The sequence below is a fragment of the Athene noctua genome, chromosome 6, assembly GCF_965140245.1.
Source record: "Athene noctua chromosome 6, bAthNoc1.hap1.1, whole genome shotgun sequence".
NCBI classification, from domain to species: Eukaryota; Metazoa; Chordata; class Aves; order Strigiformes; family Strigidae; genus Athene; species Athene noctua.
In genome coordinates this window covers 38,951,247-38,972,327 of record NC_134042.1, presented here as the reverse complement: position 1 = coordinate 38,972,327, position 21,081 = coordinate 38,951,247, and the positions used below count along the sequence as shown (strand labels likewise).

The 21,081-nt window shown below is 40.7% G+C and overlaps 1 protein-coding gene across 2 annotated transcripts in view; it reads left to right on the top strand.

The window, feature by feature from the left end:
- The first annotated feature begins 201 nt into the window (after nt 1-201).
- Nucleotides 202-21,081, top strand: part of SETD3 (SET domain containing 3, actin N3(tau)-histidine methyltransferase) — a 63,419-nt gene continuing 42,539 nt past the window's right edge. The window contains exons 1-2 of one of the 2 annotated variants that reach the window (XM_074908627.1): nt 202-335; nt 16,959-17,097. The gene's annotated coding sequence lies outside the window, so the exon portion shown is untranslated. The remainder of the gene's footprint in view (nt 336-16,958; nt 17,098-21,081) is intronic. The other variant, XM_074908626.1, reaches the window with a different exon arrangement.

Here is a 21,081-nt window from a genome sequence, read left to right as displayed (position 1 = left end):
GAAACCTGGAGTCATGGGTTAAGCCCCAGCCAATGGGGGAGCGGCCATGCCTTTTTTTAAGACCGGTAGCGAAGGCGCAGGGGTGGTCGCTGGGGATTGGTCGCTGTGGGCCCCGGAGGGGGTGGGGCCTTCCGGCTGGATGCGGTTCGGCCAATGGCGACGGCGGGGTGGGTGACGGGGCGGGGCCAGCCGGCGGGCGGGGCCGGGCCGGGAGTGCGGGGCTGGGGCGAGCTCGGCCGCCGCCTCCCCACCCGCGGGCAGCGGCGTCCGGCGCGAGGGGCTCGGGCTCTGCGCCGCTCCCAGCAGGCGAGGCAGGAGCTGCCGCCGCGCGGGAGGTAAGGCGGGGCCTTGCCCGAGGCGCCTTCCTCCGCCTGGGCCGGTCGCCCCACGCTAGCCCCCCGCGCCCCGGTGTGGCCCGGGCCCTTCCCCTCAGCTTCCCCGGGGGGGCCTCGCCTCGCCCCGCCGCGGGAGGCGCCGCTCTTTCCGGACACCCCCGCCGCCCCAGGGCACGCTCCGCGGGCCCAGGCCCCGCCGCCCCCCTCCTTCCCCCCGCGGCGCCAGCCCCGGCCTCCTCCCTCTCCGGGCGGCCGTTGCCCCACGCGCGGGGCGCCCACGCGCCACGCCCCTCCGCCTGCGGGGCTGCGCCCGCCCCTTCCCCCGGGGCGCTGTGCCCCCGTCCCGCCGGTGCCCCCCCGCGGCCGCCCGTCCTCTCTCCCCCTGAGTCGCCGGAGGCGGCTGGCGTGCGCCCCGCGGCCCACCGCCGGCTCGCCCTCCTGCTCCGCCGTGGGTGGGTCGGTCTCGTTTCAACCCGGTCTGCGCGGGTTTAAAGTGAGCGAGGCGGTGACAGGCGCCTCTTCACGCTCCTTTCCCTCGTCCCATCCCCCCCCCCCCCCCGAGAGGCTGATCAGAAACCAGACTAAAACAAACGGCTTAAAACTGCTTTCCTCGTGATGTAATTCCTTTTTTTATATGTGACACATTTTGAATACTCCCTACTCCTACTTCTTCGGCTTTCCAGAGAGCCTCCCGTACCTCCAGCTCTCGGGGTCTGTCTCAGGAGCGTTTCTGCTGGTATGTGGCTCCTCAGAGTTCTCCTCTGGCAGGAAGAGTGCTCTGGTTTCTTTCCTTTTCTCGCCCAGTCTGCAACCTGCTTTAGTAAAGGAATTAAATCTATTTAGAGGAAAAAAGGTGGGTTTTAAAAATAGAATAAATCTTTGACTCTTAAGCCAACTGTCATCTAAACTGTTTATGTATGAGGATGTTACTCCTTAAACAGCCTAGGTGCTTCAACCTCCCTCTGTTACTACAGCTGCTGAGATGGAACTTTTCTGAACGCTTCCTCATCTTCCTTCTCACCCAGCAGCACTTCCTGAGAGTTGCTTAAGCTGAGTCCGTGCTTTGCATTTGTCTTTATATCTTGACAAGTTCCTCAATTTTGAATTCAAGTGGCATTTGGTTGTTTACACAAAGGCGATATGTAGCAATCAGAACAAGCTTAGTTTTTTCCTTTTGGAAGTTGTGTCTCACAGCTTAGTTTAGTTCCAGGTTGGTCTTCTCCCAAGCTCGATAGGCTCTTGTCCTTGGAATCTAAGCTTGCTCATGAGATAAAGTTGAAAGCAAATTGCCTTTGTCCCTTCTAAGAGCATGTAATGTAAGCACCTGTCTCTTAAGGTGACAGCTTTGTTCTGTGAAAATTGTTTCTAATGTTAGCATAATGTCTCACAGATGTCTTCTGCTTTCAGTTGTTGTAAGCTTGTAGCTATAAAGTAAAACATAGTATTTCATAGGTGAGTGATCAGCTCTAGCATTCCGCAAGTCCGGTATATGCTTCCTGGCATAAAATAGTAAGCCAGTGTACAAGTTGTTGGAGGGAATGGTGTGATGGGCACAAAGACGGGGGTGTTTCCTGATATTTTTGCTCAGTTAAGTAATTTAATATGGTAGAGATTCAAGCATGCCAGCTTGTGCTTTAATACAGCTTTCAGTTATGTTTAGCAAGCTGGATTGAAGTATATATTGAAGTACAGTTGAAAATAACATCCGTGGCATGGTATGCCTAGAAATAGATTTAGAGTGTTAGGGGAAGAAATGCCGCCAATCCTGAAATCATTTGTAGTCTGTATGTTACTGTTCCCAGTTAGAGATGGCCTGATCTGTAGCTGAAGTCAGATCTGAGTCTTGAAATAGACTTCTAATTTCAATATTGTACATGATTTAAAAATAGGCCATATTATGCCTCTCTCTGTGGAAAAGTGTACATCTTGATATTTTTTTTGTAATAAATATAATTAACTTAGACATGTCTACTGTATCTAAAATATTACATACTTTATCATAGTGGTGCTGATTTTACAGTTAAACTGATGTATTGGTCAGTTTTCAGCAAATGAGTGTTCTAGTGGTTGCTCTTTGAAAGAAAAAGGCATTTTAAGGGTATTGGAGATCCTGGGATTTCTGTATCTTTACTACCAGAATGTCAGTGTTCAGTGCTTGTTAAAGGACACACCACAATGCCTGTGACTTAAGCATCGAGTGTTTTTGGAGGCCTGGGCTGTTCTGTTAGGTCTGTCCATGCTGATGACTGAAGTCAGAGTGACTTGCTTGGCTCTCAATTAGGAGGTATATTTTATGAAGTGAGGTTAATATTTTCTAAATGAAGAACATATTTAGAAACATGCAAATAAAACCAGTACATTAGGCTTTTTAATTAATCTGCTTAAAAGGAATTTGGAACAAAAAGTCTGTGGGAGTCTTCAGGAGGAGCTAAACTCAAGCAAAGAAATGAAATGACAAAAGTAGCTTGGCAAAGTGATAGAGTTTAACAGTCCATTTATTGCTGCTTTCCTGCAAAGTGCAAATATTTTTTCTGGTCAAATAGTTGTTCAAGGAGTTAAGTTTGAAAGAGAGGCAAGGGGGTTAATAATCATTGTGAAAGAGGTTGAGTTGTTTCCTGTGGGGCAGTTAGCAAGCTATCTTCCCTAGAAGATCAGTGAAGTGTTTATAGTAAGAAGCTTCAGCCTAAGAAACCTTTAGGGGAAGGTGGAGAGATATAGGGACAATCCTATCCTTATAATAGTCCAAAATTAGCAAGCTGATAAAAGTGATAGTAATTATGGAATACTTTTCTTTTGGATGTTGTCTTGGGTGTAGCCATTTTCCCCCCCCTGTTTTACCTTCAAATTAATAATTTCTTACCAGAAGTTTATATTTAATTTGAGGCAGTCTTGTATTTAGTATCTAAGTTCGTCTGCAAGGGGGAGGGAATAACGTCAAACTGACAGTACTTACTTTTTCTTAGTAGATCTAGGAGTATCTTGAGCATCCCAAGACAAAATATTGTCAAAATGTGTTCTCTTTGATTCTAATTATAAGACTAAATGTCTTTGGAAGTTGCTTCCCAACAATTAGCTAAATTTGTTGGAGTTGGTGTTTTTCATAAATGCATCAAATAAACATTTAGTTTATTTTAGTAACTTATTTTGATATTATTCTGAAGAGTGACTTCTTCCCAGTATCACAGTAACATTTATATACTCTCCTTTTTTCCTTAATCTGAAACCAAAATGGGATGAATAAAGTTAGTTCTTTGCAGGGTAGGGGCATGCAGTGTATACAGCAGTGGTTCAATCTTCCCCCTTTTCCAGATGCTTTAGACGTATGCTAATGTTGGCAAACCTGTGATGGTACAGCTTTTCATAGCAAACAGGATTATTAATTTAATTCTGGCCGTCCTTTGCCAGCTAACTTATTAGAGACACTTCAGCTTCCTAGGCCTGGTTTTAGATGTTTAATAATGTTTTAAATAAGACAAGTGTAAAATATGAGAAAGGACCTCTCAAATCTAAATAAAGTACACTAGTTCTTCATTGTACTGTAAAATTGCCCATTAGTGTTGTCTGGCTTTAGTCTTGTGTGTTTGGAGTTAGACTTTGAAGAGGCTTATGTTATAGTAATCAAAAAGCAAGTTCAGTGCCCAAGAGTGTTTTAACATTGCTTTGACCAAGAGTGTTTTCACATTGCTTTGCATTCTTGCTCTTGCCCTTCCTCTCCTGTAACCTTCTTTGCTCCCTTTTTCTGTTTTTAGCTGCTCTGCCCTACATTGGCTCTTGCCTGTATCTCTTCCACCAAATGACTGTTCCAGTTGCTTCATCTATCCCTGTCTGTCCTTTACCACTTCCCATACTGTTCAGTAAGTCTAATGCTTTTTCTTTCTTTGAAGTAGGGAAGAATTAGCACTGAAGTCTTGCATTTCAATTCTGGGATGTGTTACCAGGCTAGAGCAGCAGACCTGTCAGCTGCAGGGAGGATTCCACCTGTCTTTCTAGCCTGGGCTGAAGCATGCTGAGATTTGAATAACTGTGCTTGAGATCGGTTTTATCTCCAGTGAATATGTGTGAACAGGTGTTTACATGCTCTGAAGCTGGTCACATCTAAGTAATACCTAAGGCAGACATAAAGCAAAAGGCATGCTTTGGAGACTGTAACTGCTAATATCCTATTAATATAACTTCTAATTTGAGAAATTTCTTTTACTTTTCAGAAGGAATTTTTGATCCCAAAGCTAGAGGCTGTTATATTACATATGAGGTGCTGACAGATTAGTATCTACTTCCTGTTTTGTTTTATTCTTGGATGTCTTCCCAATATTTCTGAAGGAATTGGCTGACCTGTCCTGGAAGTGCCTGAACAGCAGTGCTTAAACCACTGTGGTTTCCAGCCAGTGTGTTAATGTAGGCCAAAATTGTCTGTGTAGCTGAAGATGGACTGTAAACTGTATCAGTTCTAATAAATTGCTTTTCCATTGTTTCTTTTCTAGACTGTGATCAACCTGCACTAGAAGGTGAGCCTATCTCTGGGGCTCTTGTATTAGCAGTCTGATTCTAGTCTTTTGCATGTGGATCAATTTTTAGGTTTTGTTTTTATATATATTTGTATGTATTTTAGGATATGATATACAGTGATGCAATTATGCAACTCCTAATAAAACTAAGTCTCTTACCTTGCAAATGCTCCTGTATTTCTTAGCAAGTAGTTAATAGAAATAGCAGAATCTTCCCTTGTCTTTAATGCTTTATAGCACTGGCACCCAGAGCTTTCACACTGTATTGTTTTTAGTGGAGTGGGAAGAGGATGTAATGTGTGGGTTTCCACTTCCGTGGAAGCTGTGTTGATGGTTTGCCACCTCCCATATGCTGGGTCTTGCTCAGTGTGCCCATACTGAAGATAATTTATGAGTTGCTTTGCAGAGGGGGTCATGGTGGCAACCAAGCATGAGGTGCAGGCTATTCCCTGCCCCTGCCAGGCCTTCGGGGGGGGGTGGTGGTGTTTGGATTAATTGTCTTTTAACCACTCTTGGAACCATTTTGTTATCTTTACTTGATGACAAAGCTTATAGATGTAGTCACATAATTACTTAAAGTACTGAGAGAAGGAGCTTCTGTGTTTAAGAACTTTGGTATTGAAATATTTCTGACAAGGACTTCTGAAAGATCTAGTTTTTCAGATTTGCTTCTAGGTAATTCAAGTGAACAGTGTCTTAGTGTCTGCAATCAGATAATTTGTGAATCTGTATGTATACTCTGTCCCATTGTCCAAGTCATCAGTGAAGATAGTAAACAATGTTGTTCCCAGTATTAATCTCTGGGGTACACCACTGTGACTGGCCTCCTGCTGGACTTTATGCCATTCATCACAATCTCTTGAACCCAGCAGTGCAGACAGTTTTCAGTCCACTTCACTGTCCTCTTATTTAGTTGATACTTCATCAGCTTGTCTATGAGGTATAGATATATCTAGATATATATGAGGTATATCTTGAAAGCCTTGCTAGAGATGAACAGCATCCACTCTCTCGCATCAAGGTTACAGGGTTGGTCAGGCATGACTTCTTCATAAACCCATGCTGACTATTCCCAGTCACCTTGCCCTTCATATCTTTGGGAATGGTTTCCAAGTTTACTTGCTTCAATAGCTTCCCTCCACTCAGAACTGGTGAGGCCACACATGGAGTACTGTGTCTAGTTCTGGGCTCCCCATTACAAGAGAGACTGAGCTACTGGAGAGAATCCAGTGGAGGGCCACTGAGATGATTAAGGGACTTTCTTCATATGAAGAAAGGCTGAGAGAGCTGAAACTGTTCAGCCTAAAGAAAATAAGGCTCAATAGAATCTCATCAGTAGATATAAATACCTGAAGGGAGGGTGCAAAGAAGGCAGAGCCAGGTTCTTAGTGGTGTCCAGTGACAGGACAAGAAGCAATGAGCACAAACTGAAACAGAGGAAGTTCCCTCTGAGCAGCAGGAAACACTTTTTTACTGTGAAGGTGGCTGAGCACTGGCTGGTGAATGAGTCTCCATTCCTTGAGATATTCAAATGCCATCTGGCAGAGTCCCAGGCAGCTGGCTCTAGGTAGGATTTGGACAAGTCGACCTTCAGTGATCCCTTCCAATGTGAGATTCTGTGAGACTATTTTTTGAAGCTTGTTTAAACGTTTCTTCTCTTGATCCTCTGTCACTGAGGATAAGTCTTCCTTATACCAGAGGTCTCAGGGCCTGGGATTCCTGAAGGCAGATCTTGTTGGTGAAGAAGGCAGAGAGTACCAGAGTCTTTTTTTTCTGTGTCCTTTGTCACCAGGTCCCCTGCCCCATGCAGCAGCAGGTTCGCACCTTGCCTAGTCTTACCTTCCTTTAGTTCCTGATGTACCTATAGAAGCTTTTCTTACTGTCTGACTTGTCATGTCCCTTGCCAGATTCAACTCCAAGTGGGCTTTGGCTTTCCTAACCCCATCCCTGCATGCTCAAACGGTGCCTTGCTTCTTCCTGGGTCACCTGGCCCTGCTTCCATCTCTTTTGATTCTTTGACTTTCGTCAGGAGCATCTTGTTCATTCATGTAGGCCTCCAGCCACCTTTGCTTAACATCTTGCACATAGGGATGGACCGTTCTTGAGCCTGGAGGAAGTGATCATTGAAAGTCTCACCTCTTTACAGTTCTTAAAAATGACAGACTAGTAGCAGAATAGCTTTCTTTCCATCCTTCCATTTTCAATTGCATGCCCTTAGAAGAGGTGAAAGTAGTAGGCCACTAGAGCATATTTTGTGAAACCAGGAACAGGTGCCCAAGCTGGTCAACACCAAGTTATCCTCTCACATCAAATCTCTGGTTCTGGGTAGATATATAAGATTTGTTGGAACATTTGATGCAAACTTTTTAAAAAATAAATAGACTATGATTTATAATTTTGAAAACTTCCATCTAAAGGTTAAAGTGTTCCTTTAGGCATATGAATGACTTGTTACATTTTAATACTTGTATAGGCAGCATTTCAGTGTTCTCTTTTTACTGCTTTGATAGACACTACACCTTATTCTGTTTTTAAAACTGTTTTTCCAGACCTTCACTGGAATGTAATGAATCGTTGCCAGTATGTTCTTCCATTGACTATTGATGGAATGGAATAGAGGTCGATCTAAACGTTCACAAAGTTGGACTTCTTAATTCTTCAAAGCCAGTGACATAATATTCAGATCTTCCAGTCTTTGATACCCTGCAACTATTTACAGGTTAATAAATTAGGTTCTACCAATTGAACCCTTGATACAAAAGCATTTCTTTAATATATCTGTGTAAGTTTTTGTTGAATATGTTAGGAAATAGCTACTGGTGTGTATCTGAAAGCCTGTGACCTCTTGTCTATTTTTTAGGTTTTTTTACACAAACAAAACTGGCTTTTCAAAATAGTCTCACAACCTTCTGAGTCAATGCTCCATTGCCTTGTACAGGCTGTAGCATCTGGGTGGTCTGTGAGCTTCTAGATGGCACAGCTAGAGCTGCTACAATTCAGGAACTTGATGAGACTTAATAAATTTCAACAGTCCTTCTGTGGTACTCCATCACTAACTTCTCAAAGCCAGCAGTACTTCTGTAACAGTGCTCACTGTGGAGGGTAATACTGCCAGGGTTTGATATTTGCCGTTATGTCTTAATGTTTGGAGGCTGTCATATACATAACTATGATCTCGTGACTGGATAATCTTCTTTGGAAGCTGCCTTCTCCAAATAAACTAGGTCTCAGCAGGAAGCTGAGCTGTGTGTGGATTGATTTTCTTTCCTCAAGGAACTTTACTTGCTGGAATAGTATTTTTAGACTTGCAGAAAGTAGCAAGGGTTAGCTGGGGAAGAAGGAAAAATGGCTGTCTACTTTGGATGACCAGCAACAACATTTAATCTTCCACTTTGCTAAGCAGAGTTGCATTGATAGCATATTAATATATTAACTCTCCTTAAAATAGAGAAGCATCCATTCCCTCTGGAGTATGTTGCACCTGATTCTGTCAGTCAGGAGTAAGTAAAATGGATGTTGTCAGACCAAATTGAGAGGCTTTGTGTGCCGATACAGTGAAGAAGCTGATATAACTGTAGAGCTTAGAGTTGCAGAAAACTACTGTGGGTTTTCAGATTGGTATCTGTTCTCTGCCCCTTTTTCTAAAAGTCAGCATTCAAGCAGTTATTTCTCACTTTGCTCCCAGCTGATGCTTGGGAATAATAGTGAGCTCTCTAAGGTTCACGAAATTACAATTTTTGCATTTCTCCATGCTCTCTTGTTTTGCCAATTGTTAGGCCTAGCTTAAAGGACACAGCCAGCATAAAGATGAACCAATAACTAAATTGTATTTGATACAAAAGGGTCAGTACATGAGTGAGCACTGGGGGTACAAACAAGTCAATCGGATTATACATAATCGACATCAATCCCACTGACCCCAACAACAACACCGCATGACCAACAATGGGTGGAATAAATGGTGAAATGCAGTTTCCCATAGAAGGGTCAGGAGACAACCGAGTCAACAAGCCAAACACATAAGACCAAGGAAGCCACGTACTGAATCTCTACACAGCCTGTATTTACAAAGGCCAGACCTGACTGGAGCCCAGTCCCAGGGAGGTGGAAGGTCCTCCCCCAACAGGGAACTCTGCACAGGGCATCCACCTCACAGACAGACACTGCCCCCCCTGCAAGTGGTCCCAGCTTTTATCCCTCAGTGGGACACCTGACCTTTGTTTACTTAATGCAGACCCCTGGGGTCATTTACCCAATGGCTCTGTCTGCAAGGCCGGACCCACCCTGGAGGGAAGCCTAAAGGCAAACTCACCCCCCCACTTTGTGAAGGGCTGTGGGAATCACCCATATGTCAGCCTTAATTTGGGGCTTGGGGTTGAAACCCCAGCATTTCATCTATAAAAAATAGAATTCCTGCTTTCAAGACAATGACAGATAATGTTGTGATTTCATTCTGTCACTGTAGGATGCCTGGCTTGTACAGCCTGTTTCTGTGGCTTATTACATCTTTGAATCAATGCCTGAATATAAAAAATTGTCCCAATGCACTTTGAGTTTGGGCATTCAGAAGACTAAAATGAAACAATAGTCTAATGTGATAACTGTTCCCTTTATTTTGTGGTGTCTTGTAGTTGGTCTCTGCAAGTGGTCTGGAGGTGTAGTACAGAGTTTTGTATAATGATATGAACAGCGAAAAACTTGAAAATTCTAGCAAACAAAGGTCACAGTCTTAAAGGTACAGTGAGTGCCTGCTTGAAGGTGAGAAGTTAGTCTAGTAATGCAGCTTTAATTTGTTTTACTGAGGTTTTACTGTTGTACTTGAAGAAAGCAAAATTGTGTGCAACTTTGAGGAACATTTTACCTTCTGTAAAGATACAACTTTATCTCTTCCAGAAAACTCTCAGAAATGTCAGATCAGATTAATAACAAAAAACTGGTTTGAGCACATTTCTGCAGACTTCTGCCCTGACAGTATGTGACACGTTGGCCTAAGGCATAGGACACGAGCAGTCTAGTTTTGGAAAGTACTGCTGTTCCCAGAATGCATTTTTCTCTGGTGGATAGAGATTTACCAATATCACCTGCAGCAAGATGTCAGGAGCAGCTTCTCTATGATAACTGTCATGGTGTTCGTATTCAGTTTTGTCCTTTGTGTTCTGTAAGGAAGAATTGGTCAGACTGGAAGTCATCTCTCTCTATCTAGAAATTTGCCAGACCAGTAGATAGAGTTTCTATTTGTGGAAGCAGGGAACTCAGCTACAAGAACTGGGAAGCAGAATATTAACAGTATCAGCCACTCTTGTCAGGAATCTGCTTTCTCATTCCTGAGGTCATATCAGGTAGGAACAAATTTTTGTTCTGGGCTGATGGATATAAATTTAATTTTGCAAGCATTTCAAATGTGGCTTAGTTGTTAATGCAATGTTCAGTTCATGGCCCTTTACCAGAGAAGAAGACACAGCAGTATTCCTGGTGAAGGAGATGGCTCTAGCTGTGGCAACAGGCCTTCAAGCTGCTTCTTGAGCTGTGGCAGCACAGGAAGCCATGTAGGTCTAAGATGAGATTGAAAGGTGCTGCATCACCAGAGGCCTGGGACTGTTGAAAGTCCAAACTGTTGGAATCTGGGGAAAATGGGTTAGTTATGCTGGCTGTGCAGGAATGAGATAGCCCCAGGAAAACAAGAATGCAGGTATTTAAAAGTAAGAACATTGAAGTCTCAGTTTGGAGGGGCAGAGGCAAGAGATCCCCAGGCTTCCTAGGGGTTCACAGGGGGACCATAGAAATAGCTGCAGCTCCTTAGGTGAACACTTTGGAATATTGCTTTTAGGGTCTGGTCAAAACCCTACTCTGGGTTTTGGTGCATGACCTGCTGGGAGTCAGAGAGATAGGTTGGTGACATGGCTAGTGATTTGCATCAAAATAAGTCAGGGTAGGAAAATGGATTTTCAGCAGGCATGTTAACAGTGCATTAGTATACCTTGTGAAAAGATGCTGTTCAGTCATTCTCCCTTAATACAGAGAAGAGGGCTTTGTTCAGAAAGTGGTGTGGCCTTCCTGGATGTCTTCTGGGACTGGAGGGGGCAATGCATTTACTCTGTGTGTGCTAAAGTAAATGTTCAAAATATTTCTGCCTTTGGTCTGTTTTGTCACCTGCAAATATAGGAGGGAAAAAAGTGCTACCTAGCAGATCTAATATAGTTCTTCTGAATTGTGAGGATTAAAATTCTGAAAAGCTGATGGCGGTTTACAGTGCCTTGTGGTCTGTACACATTTTGGTTATTACTTTATCAAACAACTGAAAGCTCAGGGGTGAAGCCAAGTAATACTTAATATTGCTGCATCTTTCTTGTTCCTGACAGCCTAGTAAATGCCTTTCTTATTTCAAACCTCTGCAGTGTCACTGGTTTGAGTAAACACGGAGGAGACTCTAAAGGACTCAGGATGCCAACTATGAATGCCAGAAGACGAAAAGGGGCTTGGGTGTACCTACTTCTTAATTTTCAAGGTCTAGAATAAAAAGATCAGAAAACTGCCAGTATTTCTTCTAGTCACAGTTTCCAGAATAGTCACCATTTTAACCACTAGATAGGGAGTGGGCTTAAGGCAAGTAGGTTTGGAAGGTTTTCCAACTGTTTTTAAGCCCTCAATTTCATCACTTATCAAGCATTCATAGCAGAAGCTAAATTATTTTTTTTTACAGCATGCATAGCACTTAAATGTTGTCAGAAGTTCCTCTCCAAACTGTCAAAATAGTATTCTTTTGGGATTTAAAAATACTGAATGCTTGGTCTGCCATACGTGTTTTCCAGGGTCACTGTAATTACAGTATCTTAAAGTGTAATTGTAACTTGGGCTTGAGGCCTTCAGTGAGAAGCCCCTAATCATTAGCACCTGCTACCGGCCAGGTCTGTAATAATTTTACTGGGGAAGTTTTTTCTTTGAGCTATTAAGAAATACACCAGAGGTGCTCTTTTTATCGCTTGCATTGCAGTAAAACTATGCACTGCTACAATTTATACATTGGCAACCATTACACGACCTTATTGTAGCAAAGAGCTCAATTTTCCTCAAACTTCACAAATGATAGTAATGCTGCTTTGTTATTTTCAAGAATGACCAGTGTTATGGTTTTTTTCTTATATACAACTAGGTGATGTCACTCCTCACCCACAGCAGGAATGCAGGCAGGTGTACTATCTGGGTGTGAAATAGTGCAGCACACTCTCACTGAGGTGGAGCGCTACTCCAAACTTCTTTTTTTCTTCCCTATGATCATGAACTCATTCCTCTTTCAACATGAGCTGTCTGGTGCCTTTCAAAATTGTACAGGGCACACAGCATCATTTAACAGCAAGCGCATTAACTGGCATAGATATTCCTGCATGTCCTAGAAAGGTTAAGAAAAGGCACAAAAATACCCACTGGAATTCTTCATACCATTATCTTTTCCTTGTTCACACTAGTTTGTACTGTTGTTCCTGGCTGCATCGTGGAAGTCCTTGGCATTGATTATGCATTGAATAGACACTTCTGTACTGTTCGGGTGTGTTTTGTTGTTTGTGGTCTGATAGTGATCCTAAGCACTGCTGGTCAGGGTGAAATGCCAGCAGTACCATCTATGAGCACACCTTTAGGGAATTAATATGCTGTGGGCAGAAGCTTGATGGAACAGCTGTGCTTCACTCAGCTAGAGAAAAATACAGCAGTTATTTTAAAACTGCTTAGATTCTCTTCTGTAAGGACAGGGTATTCCAGGAAACAACACAAAACTGTAGCTGAATTCAGATATTTATAACTTCAAGCACAATTTAATTGTGCACACTTTGTAGTGTCAATTCAGTGTCCAAATATAGGTCCGTAAGTGTTTTTTGGTTCCAGCAGTGGTATTGAAACATTCAGCCAATTTAAGTTGTTACAAGACATGAATGTATAATGAAACTCATTTTGAGGGCAAGAATCACATATGCCGCCACACAGCATAGAACAGGTCTTAAAGCTTGTAGAAACTTGTTCCTGTTTCCTCCTTTTTGTTAGAGAGATTTGCAAGACTTTTTTTTGTCAGTTCATGTAAGTATTGCAAGGACAGTGTGGGTAGGAAGCCCTTCTGAATGAAAGGGCTGTGGTGTATCTGATGTACGGTTACATCTGTATCATCCAGCCACTCGGAAGAGAAACTTCAACTGCGGATTAGTTACATTAGAAGGGCCCAGGGACTGTGGCGATCACTTTTATAGGATCTGCTGCCTATACTGTGATTAGAGATGTGGGTTGTCAGTATCATGGCCCTACATAATTATCTGATTGGAAAGGAGCAGCCTAACAGGCAATAGTAAATCATATTGGAGTTGCAAATAAGTATAGAAAGCAGAGGGTAGGCAAAGGTGTTAAGACAAAAAATAAGCAGAACTGATAGGAGAATTTTTCAGTGCATAGAAATAATCATGGGCCCAATTGCTATGAGGTTGCTTGAGGGCATTCCACTTAGGTGGAATTATTGTTGCAATTAAACAGTAGTCCTTGGCATTAAGCATCTTCGGCTTTAAATCTCTTCCTTGGAGACAGTCCAGTTAATTGGAATATATGTTATTGCCTAGTTTTGTATTATTTATGCCATTGACTATAATGCAATTAAAAAAGGACTTAAAAATCTGTACAGTGATACCCAAGGAATTTTTTTTTGCTGTTCAGCTAGGCTGTTTCTTCTGCTCTGGCTGTTGAGTGAAGCAGATGCAATAATATAGTGATACATATCCAATATACATACCATTTTTTTGTGCATCCTAGAGAATTTAAATACAAAATATGTATCTGATGCTACACACACTTTTTTTTTTTTTTTTTTTTTTCCCCAGTAACACATGGAGGAGTGAGTTAAATTCTTGTTAGAAGTTTTCTTCCACCTGTTTAAAGAGGTGCTGCCTCTTTGGTGGTTTAAAAAATGCTTCTTAGTGACTAAGAAGCAGTTGCAGTGAAGACTGACCCATGTGAAATGTACATTTTGGGGTAAGAAAGCCCAGACAATTCCCATTGAAATGATGTAATGATGTGTGCTTAGCTGTCATCATCCTAAAGTTTTTAACTGCATCTAAGGCTTTGTCAAAATTTCAAAGCATGTCAGCTGTCTTGAATGGGGATGAACTTCTGCTCTTTGTTGTTCACTTTGTGGCAATGTAATGGATGCTATACTGTTTTGTTGCATGTAGTATTTCTGTATTTTAACTCTTATTCATGCCTTCACAGCCATCAGCAGTGACTTGATTTTCTTACTGTTGTCACTTTGTCTCTAAGCAAAATAAAGGAAACAGTGATAAAAGGTCGTAGTTTTTGATCGCATAAGCCATAGTTAATATTAAGGTTTACACAAAGTAGTTTTAGTGACTATCTGAATTTACTCTGTGAAGTACATACGCTTTGAGCATACTAGTGTGGTCCAAGAAATCACTGTCTGAAATGACGCACTAAAGTGATTTTGAGCATTGTTGGCACATTGCAATGGGAAGTAGAAGAGGTTGTGTTAAGCCATCACAATAAAATCAGATGCATGAACTAGATTTTTCTGTATAAGTACAAAAGCAAAAATGTTATCTCACAATGTTTTTTGATGTACTTAGTTGACATTAACTGTTTTTAAAGTAGTGACAAATGCATTTACTGTAACTACTCAAACCCCTCCTGTAGGAAGAGAAATAAAGCATTCATTTGAAAGCATTAAGAATGTAGGCATATGTTTCTAATGATTTTTTTTTTTTTCTTCCAATAAGTCCTTTTCAATAGTGAAAACTTGAAACATTTTCAGTATGGGTCTTTTTTTTAAAATCTCTGTTTGGTTTTGCTCATTTAGTGTTTAAAAATCCATTCTTAATCCATTAATTTTAGATGATTGTACTTCTGATATGATACTGTGCTGACATTAAGGAACAACAAAGCTTATAAACACTGACTTAGTAGATTTCTTGAAGAAAATACATGTTTGTGAGAAGCAAGTAGCCCAGAGAGTGATGACAGAGGTAAAAGGTACCTACCTCCTGAAGGGGATGAAATCCATCTGCTAACTGATTGTGAAATAAAAGGTGTCAGGAGGAATACATGAATCAAAAAACATGAGGTTTGCAGAGAGCTTATCTCTGGAAGACTGCTCTTGTGAAGAAGTAACAGGAACAACCTATTTCATTTACCTGAGAGAGGAAATGTGCAGGGTGCCATTACACGGGTCATGTGGCTAAATCAGGTCTTTGAAAGGAAAATAAAGCTGAAATTCTGTATGAAGTAGGAGAAGCTGACCTGGGTAACTTCACAACCTCGTGAAGAAGGGAAGTTTACTACATGGGGCACTCTGTATTAGTTGAGCTGTGCATTGTACTGATTCTGAATACAGCATCTTGCCGCAAGGAGCAAGTGTATCAAGGCTAGCTCTTAAAGAAGGAAATAGTGTGGGTTATGGCTAAGAGAGTTCTTGAGAAACATAAATTTACATTGCACGTTAAGTGGAATGCAGTCTTAAGTTGAAACAGTATGGTCTTTTCTGTCATTAATCTTATCAGTGTTTTCTGTAGGTCATTTTTGTCAGCATTGTCGTCAATGTTATGACAATACTTCACATCCTGTTTAAAATAAAAAAAACAAACAAAAAAGCGCTGCCTTGTTATAAGCACTCTGTAATCACAGGAGGTCCCACTTCCAAAAGAATTTACAACTTAACCAGAAAACCAGAAACATACTGGAGAAATGAGGTACATAAACAGTGAACTGTGATGACATTGTATTTAGCAGAGATTTTTAGGCAAGTTTATAGAGGAAATGACATGGAAGAAAAAGGAGAGTGCAGTGGTGGGAGAAGAGAATTAGCAGCAAGAAGAGAAGGGGTAGAGTACGGTAACGGTGAGAGATTGAAAGCTGGGGGGAAGGGACTGAATCAGTAACTAATTAGTCATTTATTTAGTGGGAACATCTAGATTAATACCTCAAGGGTGGTGAGAGTGTTAATGTGGTTTCCAAGTGACATGATGTAGGTGGTTTTCACAAGCAAACATAGTGTTCATTGTAAATGTATAAGCTGAATTTTTCTTAAAGATCACAGATCTCTTCCTCCACCCACACTGTTCTTACACTTCTTGATTTCATGCTTTCTATTTGCTATAAAATGTATTTATCTTTTTACCAGCAGTTATAAGATTCAAGTTTAGGAGGAAAAAACCACAACTTGATCAGTGGAAGCAAAAGATCATATTCCCTGTAAACCTGGTCATATCAAGTGTAAAATTGTGTTCTCCTACATACAGGTTGGAGAACCCCTGTCAGTTGACTATAAGCATTAAACTTGTCCCTTAAGACCCTGGCTGCTCAACATATGTTGATACGAGAGATGATACACTTCCCTCTCTGAAGTAGGGGGAAAATGACTTAGTCTAGGCAATCAAACTTAAAAAAAAAAATTGCAAGCCTGGTTTGTGTGCATCCTACTCATCTGTCCTCCCTCTTGATGCAGCCAAGGAACATATCCCACAGCCACCTACAGTACTCACCTCTCTGTGCTCTTGGCATGGCTTGAGAATTCCCTCATCTTCTCCTTGTCTGCCCTTGTCGACCCGTATCTGTCCTTCTAATACTGATTCTAGATCTGCACCCCTCACCTTCTGTGCTAGTATATGCCAAGAAGATGCGTGGGGTGGGAACTATTATGTAATGAGAACATAATGTAATTAGCATCTACAAGGATCTGAATTAAAGAAGTTACAGTGTTAAGATACTGCATTGGAAATATACTGAGTCCTTGAAGCAAAGTTAAACTTGAACGGATAACTCTTGCTGTGGGAATTCCTAACTTGGTTGTTATTGTAAAAGCTCAGCAAATTTGTGAGTAGCTGGTTTACTACTCTGAAAAGTAAAAAGTAATAGCTGAAGCAAATAAGGAGCATGTCAGTTCTGTCCACTGGTCAGTTCTTCCCACTTTATTCATCAACTTGTTGGACATTTTCAATCAGTTTTGACAGAATGGGAGAACTCAAACATAAATTGGTCCACTTGCTGGATGAAAAGCTGTGTTGAGAATAGTTTATCTGCCTGGCCTGTTTGTTAGTCAGTCAACATGTGTGCTGATGTTTTTGCCCAACATGTGCAGTTATATCGAAACCTGCAAAAGAAGATGCTGCCTGGCTAGTAAGATCATGTGGGGAGGAAACTGAAAGCAATGTGGAGTCCTGGAAGAGATGAGGAGGGTAGCTGAGAACACTGCAGGGATTCTGGGACCACTGAAACAGGTGTGTATAAGAAAGGGAGAGGCACATCCAGAAGAAATCAGGCTGTGTATTCTGCATCATGTAGGATATATTCTTTAAAACCAACACAGTTAAATACTTAAAAATTAATATGGTGTTTTCTTAGCATAATGATTATATTCACAGTTTTGTAACAAAGGTTGCAAGCTTGCAGTTTTACCCAAAGAATGAGACATAGGTATCCATAGTGCCTTATGATCCTTTTTTTTTTTTTTTTTTTTTCTGTCAAACTTAACTGCAGCTCTATGTAGTGCTGCAATGAGCTTCTTGGTGGTCATGTGAATGTGAAAAGCTGTGGGGGTTTGTTAATGATTAAATGGATTTTTTTTTCCTGAAGTATTGTTTAGGAAGATCCATAGTTTACTATCCAAGCTTGGCATTGCTTCCATAAGGAAATGTGGTTCTGTGATGTGCTCAGGTTCTCTAATACTACAAGTATTAGTTTTCTTAAATAAAATGTTTAAGCCATCATGTCCCCGTCCCCCCACCTGCCCCCCCCCAAAAAACCCAAACCAGAACAAACACATGCAGTTGATGGCAATTCTTTAAGTACTTTTGGGCTTTTTGTACAGACTTCTTATGGTTACCTTCTAAAGCTGCTAGGCTCACTTTTTAAAGCTGTAAGGCAAGGGAGGGAATGTTTTACAGCTCATTAAAATATTATTTGTATGTGATGTGGAAACAGGTTCAAAGTCTGACACAACACAACTGCTCTCTCATAGCAGTATTAGAGGGGGGGAGATGGATCATTTACACCCCTCACTGCCAGTTTTGGCATGATTCTTTTTGCCCGCCCAGCTGATACACTATATTTGGAAATGTGGCTGTGTTGTGTGTTACCAAGCTTATTCATCACTGCTGTCAGCGTACTCTCTCTTTGCAGAATGCTTTCAGGGATTTTCAACAATGTTCACTTGAAAGGAAACATGCATAGTACTTTAAAAAATATTCACCAGAAGACAACCAGAAAAGCAAACTTGCAAAACGCCCCCCCCCCAAAAACCCCAAACCACTTTTCCACTGAAATGTGTATTGCTGCTTCTTCAGATATTTATGAAGTCTGCAGTTCATCTCAGTTCCTAAAGGATTTTGGTTTGTTTTTTCTCTGCATGTCGTGCAGCTATATTTTATATTGCTTTTTCTGTTGTTATACATCTACTGGCAAACCACCTGTCCTTTCATTGCTGTGTTGAGAAGTGGACTCATACTTCATTTCTTTCTAAATAACAGTTTTAGTCACTTGCAAAAAAATTTTATTCCAAATTAAAACCCCCTGTTTTTTCAGAAGTTACAAATCTTTTTGGAATTTCAGGGAATTCAGTGGAATTGAATTCTAACTCTAAAATATGTTTCTTGAACTGTAATTTTTATTAATGTAATTTTAATTACAAGAAGTAGTTTAACAAATGAACCCCACTTTCTCCATATTTGGTCTCATGTTATCATTATAACTCATCATTTGCTGGTTAAATACAACAGAGAGCATTGCTCAACTAAACTGTTTTTTTGCCAGATGTGAAATTGGATTATATACTGTATGTTAGTTTTCAGAAATTTTGAAAAAGTTTAATAATCTGTTTTTATCTAAAATGTACTGTCTGATTTGGTTTTTTTTACATGAGGCTGCTCTGCTAAATTAGTATTTGGAATATGTTTGCTGGACAACCATGTGTAGCAGCAATTCCTTTCAAATTATGGCTTTTACTTAAACAATACATCTGTCAGATGCATTAGTTTTTAAATAGTTATAACTGTTTCATGTAGCTGAGAAGTGAATGGAGATAAGTGATGTAGGAAGTGGAGACCTACTTTTCTGATTGAGAATTAGATTTAAAAGTACAGTTTTTATTAAGATAGATGATTCCTTAAAAGGAAATATTTCCATAACAAGATATCTCAATATATCAGTCTGCTGGTCTTGCTTTTTTGTGCAATATAGACTTGATGATGTAATAGTGCATGCAGAATGTTTTCCCTGTAGAAATTCTGATGATGAAGAAGCAATAGTTTAGACAAGATACATACATCAAAGGAGAAAGCAAAGATACTTACAGAACTTATTTCCTGTTCATATACTGGTAGCATCCTACTGAAAAAATGCATTTCTGGTTATGTTGCCATCAATCTAATGAGTTGTGTTCACCGAACTTGTGTTGTTTTTTTTTTCCTGTGATATCTTTGCTGCATGTTATCTGAGCAGTAGGACTTGAGGAAGGTCTTGTAGTAGCCTTGAATTTCTTACTTGCATAGAGAAGATTTCCGCTAGAGATTATTATTTTTGCCTCTAAAACAATATTCACCTACTATAGTAATGCAAATGCTTAGCATTCAAATTTTTCTTTCTGTCATATTTGGGAAGCTGAAGTTCACATACTCTAAAATCAGCTTTATCTTTAGATGTAACTCTTGGCAATGCTTTCACCACAAAAATAGGTTCTCAGTACTAACACGTTTCATATGGGGAAAAATTTAAAATGTAGTCCTAATTGTGTACCATATTCATACAGCTTCATGTGTATCATTGTTATGAAACAAAGAAATTACCTCAACAGTCAGAATCCAATAGAAGTGTTAAGCAGGTATTCTTTTATTGGCAGTGCTGGGCTTGACCTGGGGATTCTCCGCCATAAGGGCTCCCAAGAGTTAGCAAGGGACATGAGTTTACATACACACAGATCATAGATATTCATTAGATTTCCTAGAAAGGGGTGTCTTATGATAATGAGTTCCCAGAATTCATTTGCATAATCTGAACATGTGTAGTGAAAATAGGGTGAGGGTCTGCAGTGGTTGGGGAAGGAAGTAAGTAGTCTTCTTCACAGTGTTGGCTAGTTGACCTTCTCTGCAGAGCGTGTGCTGTGAAGTCCAGGTGTCTCCCTCCTAAGCCAGCAAAACCAGTTTCCCTATAACAGGGTCTCGGTGTCTCTTTGTTAGAGCCCCCCATAGCTCATTCTAGGAGTTGCCCAAGTGTCCACTGAAGGCCTTGAGTCTGCCACCAGTGATTTATGTAGGGAGCCTAATGAGCGTTTCGATCTTTCCTAAACGGACAAAGGGACCTAAGGAAACAGTTTGATATCTTTCCATTCCCTTTCAGTTCTGATTGCATCATGGCACTTTTCATGTCTCCATGTATAATATGTGCATGGTTGTCTTTGGGTTTTTTATTCTCATAAAATCTTGATGGAAGTTTTCTATCCCAGTTGTATTTCTTCTAAATACAATTTAAAAGGAAAAAAAAACCCAAAACACAGTATTTTGGTAGTTTTGTATACAGAACACTTACTTAGACTACTTTTCCTCAATTTATTGGTTGATAAACGTACGTTGCTCTTAGAAACGAGAAACCAAAATCCATCCAAATAATTTCAGTTATTCAACTTAATATTTATGAGCATCTTGATTGATATAAACTCTATGTCATCATAATTTGCAACTTGTAACATGCAATACACTGTGTGAGTGTGTTAACTTTCTGATGATTGCAAAGATGCAGGGAATTGTGCTTAGAGGGAATGTAGAAAACCAATTGTATGAATCAACACAGAACTGCATTGTTCTTGCCCCAAAGATTTAGGACTCTGTCTCCAAACTTGCTGTTGGATCCATTACAAACCATCTGACTTGATTTCTCTTAAAAGCAGAAGGATCTAAAATAAATGTAAAAGGATGGCATATGAGAGAAGGGAACACTCAAGTAAATAGGTGATGTACAAATAAAGTCTTTGTGAAGGTTGCCTCCTGTACCAAGAGCCCTCTTTGTCTTTTTACAAGTATGAGAGCATTCCTGGGGGGGAGGGGGGAAGGAAAAAGTGTGTAATGGGAAGACCACGAAAAGAAACTTTTCTAAGGTTTTTTTTGTTGGTATTTTTCTTCTATGGCTTTGTCTTACAGTATATTATGGCAGGTTGGTCATTTATATTGATCCTATTTCCGGTTTGTACTGTTATAGATTCAATATGGATCTCA